General features: G+C 35.5%; 1 non-coding gene across 1 annotated transcript; it reads right to left on the bottom strand.

The window, feature by feature from the left end:
* Nucleotides 1-2,149: 2,149 nt before the first annotated feature.
* LOC115068320 lies at nucleotides 2,150-2,289 on the bottom strand. The gene has a single exon (XR_003847687.1). It is a non-coding gene; the product is annotated as a small nucleolar RNA SNORA8 (small nucleolar RNA).
* Nucleotides 2,290-3,517: the final 1,228 nt, after the last annotated feature.

Here is a 3,517-nt window from a genome sequence, read left to right as displayed (position 1 = left end):
AAATCCACTTTCTGCCTGCCTCTGCCTCCTGAGTGCTTGGATTAAAGGCACATGCCAGCATGCCCAGCTCTTCAATATGCTTCTTGTATTGTGAAGCTCTGTTAGTCTATGAATATATAGAATTGTTATACCATTTTGGTGAATTGATGCTTTTGTAATTATATAACAAACTTCTTAAACAAACAAACAATTTGATTTATATAACTAAGGCTTTCCCTTATGCGTTTAACATTACTGGTATTCTTTATTCTTTGTACTGTTCTATGTTTTAAATTCTGACATCACTTTTTTTCTATTTAAAGAACTTCCTTTAATATTTTTTGACACTTTCTGGTGATGAATTCTTTTAGCTTTTTTTTAAAAAAAAATTCTTTTAGCATTTGTAAGTATAAGCTTATACTTTACATTGTGAATGTTATTTTATCTAGTTAAGAAATAATTTTTAAAAAGTCATGAAAGTAGCAGGGGGGCTTGAATGAGGTGGTTTAGTGGGAGTGAGAGGAGAGAATATAATACATCATATATGAATGAAACTATAGAAGAATAAAAGAAAAATATATGATTATGGGTGAATTTCTCTTTTCTTTTTAGTGCTTAAAGATAGTATTATTTATTTATTAACTTTTTGTTTTTTTTAAATGCCGATTGATTCCAATATGTGCCTCCAAATGCTCCTGTATGTGGCCCATGCCAAAACAGAAATTAAAATAAATAAATTAAATGATAGATAATAATGCAGAACATGAGATGGGAGGTCAGTGGGGAGGGAAGAGGGAGTCTGATTGTGATCCAAGCATAGTGTATGAAATTCTGGTGTGGGAATGACTTTTATAAATGGACATAATCTGGAATAATAATTTTTTGATTTATTTGTTTTATTTTATGTGTATGAGTGTTATGCCTGCATGTATGTAGGTGCACCATGTCATGTAATGCTGGTAGAGGACAGAAGAGGCCATCAGATCCCCTGAAGCTGGATTTACAGACAGTTGTTAGACACCATGTGTGTGCTGGGATTCAAACCCAGGTCTTCTGCAAGAGCAGTCAGTGGTCTTAACTGCTGAGCCATTTCTCCATCCCTGAAGACTAATAAATTTTAACTCTAGCAAAACCATGTGCTCTTGTGTTGTGATTTGACCACCTGATTTCATTTTTTAGGCAAACTCAATTTGGTACTCCACCCAAAATGCTAATGAGTGAAAAGATGTGAGTATGCTTGAGGATTAACATCAAAGTGCTGAAGAGTAGCATTCCATCTCCATTGGAAATAGTGGAGATTGGGAAGGGGATATGACCTTGATGAATGAGATATTCTAGAACTAGGGATCAAAAGGCAGGATGGTGTGCTAAGACTAGGGTGAGGACAAGCTGGAGAGACCATTTTGGGTAAAATTATGGAAATTTTTTAATAGATTCAGGACACAATTTCAAGACAGAGTTCCAACAAGACAGTTCCATGAGCACAGTTCCAGGAGATAAACAGTTCTAAGAGATGTCTAGGGGAATGAGAGTCCTCTGAATTCTGCCTTTATCTTAAAAACTAATTTTAAGAATTAGGCTTTTATTTGTTCAGATAATTACATGTTGGTATATAGTGCCACATTCTGGAATCAGCAAAAAATATAAAAAAAGAATAAGGAAAGAGATTGTGTTATTTCAGGGTTAGTTTCCAGTGTCTCCTTAGTCTCCTCATTATGGGAGGCATGTTCTGTGATGTTTTAGTGAATGACAGGGCTTATAGAACTTACTTTGTAAGTGGTTTGATTATTAATATTGTCAACCTACAAGATCTAGAACAACATAAGAGACAAGCCTTTGGGTATCTCTGTGAGGGAATGTTGAGATTAGGTTGAGATGGGAAGAGCCACTTAAACTGTAGGCAGCATCATTCCATACTTTGGGCTCTTGGACTAAATAAAAAAGAGAAGGCAAGCTGGGACTCACATTTCCTCACTGTCTGCTTTTGACTGTAGATGCAGTGTGACCAGCTACCTCAAGGTCCTGCATGACTTCCCTGCCACAATAAGTTATTTATATGAACTGTGAACCAAAATAAGCCCTACCTTCTTAAGTTGCTTTCCTTAGGTATTTTGTGACAGCATCTCATAAAGTAATTAATAAAAGTAGTATTTTTCTTTTTTAAATACACAACCATATCAATAGAAGCACCAGATTTCATAGGCACCAAATCCAAGAAAACCAACGATGCCAGATAGTGAATTTCTATTGCACTGTTCTTTGAACACACCAGTAGGAGGGAGCTGCTGATTGCAGATACCATGAACTGTATATAAGGAATATTTTTCAACTTCTAAAACTACTTTGGGGTTTTATTTGGGGATAGATTATTTGTATACAGGTTGATCTATTGAATTCTTTAAGTTTTGTTAAGAGAAACTGTAAAACATTAGCTTAAGTTTAACTTTTTCTGTACTATAGAAATAAGACCTTTGTTAATGCTACATGTCCTAAGAGTTATATTTTCTAGTTTGGCCATCCAAACAGACATTATTCCCAGTCCTGGATGAGGCTCAATCAACTATTCTTTGGAATCCTTTGAAGTGATTCTGCCTTGCCCTCCACTGTCCCAGGCAGCTTTCTTATTTGCATGCTCTCCTCAGCACATCTTCAGGGTTCTTTCTTTGAGTAGTTCTTTCCCTTTGTCACTCACATTCTGATCTGCAAACTCTAACATCCCTGACTTTGTTGGACTCCCAGCTCTGTCTTAGGCATATTGTCTGGTACCACTGGGCTTTTCCCCCGAGTCACACAATGGACAGTTACTCTTGACAGAAAACTTGAACGACGATGTGAAACCTAACTCTTTGCTTCCATTCCTAATGCCTAATTCTTTGAGACCTTTTGTTGTATGCATCTTGTTTAGATTTTTATGATGTTTCAGGTGGATAGATTTGGTCACTGTTACTCTTTCTTGATGAAGCAAAATATTTCCCATTATTTTAAGGTTTAAAATACATCGCTGTAGTAGTTATGTGAAAATTTAACTAGATACCCATTGAAAGGCAGGAAGATTGTTTTGGGGTTTTAATGTGATAAGCAATAGAAAAAAAAACAAAATTTATGTCTATATTTTAAAACTTGACAGAGTGAAAGTGTCTCATTTTTAACTGATATGTACTCAGTAAAATATTTTTAGCTATGTTAGCTTCAAGTTAGATCTAGAAAAATTTCAAAAGTGGCAATTCAAAAATCATTACAGTAAGAGCAACAGAATTCCTGTCTCACAATTCTGAAGAGACTAGAACAAGCTATAAAAACTGTTAACTTGTTGAATTGATTTAAAATTTCATTTGTTTAAAAGTATTTTGTTGAGTCAGGCATGGTGGCACACATCTTTAATCCCAGTACTTTGGGAGGCAGAGGCAGGTGGATATCTTAGTTCAAGGCCAGCCTGGTCTACACAAGAATTCCAGGCCAGCTATGGCTACAGAAGACCCTGTCTCAAAAAGACATTATCTATCTATGTATCATCTATCTATCTATCTATCTATCTATC

The sequence above is a fragment of the Nannospalax galili genome, unplaced genomic scaffold (assembly GCF_000622305.1).
Source record: "Nannospalax galili isolate Female #2095 unplaced genomic scaffold, S.galili_v1.0 scaffold85, whole genome shotgun sequence".
Classification (NCBI taxonomy): domain Eukaryota; kingdom Metazoa; phylum Chordata; class Mammalia; order Rodentia; family Spalacidae; genus Nannospalax; species Nannospalax galili.
The sequence above is the reverse complement of the archived record's forward strand: the minus strand, read 5'-3'. Positions and strand labels throughout refer to the sequence as shown.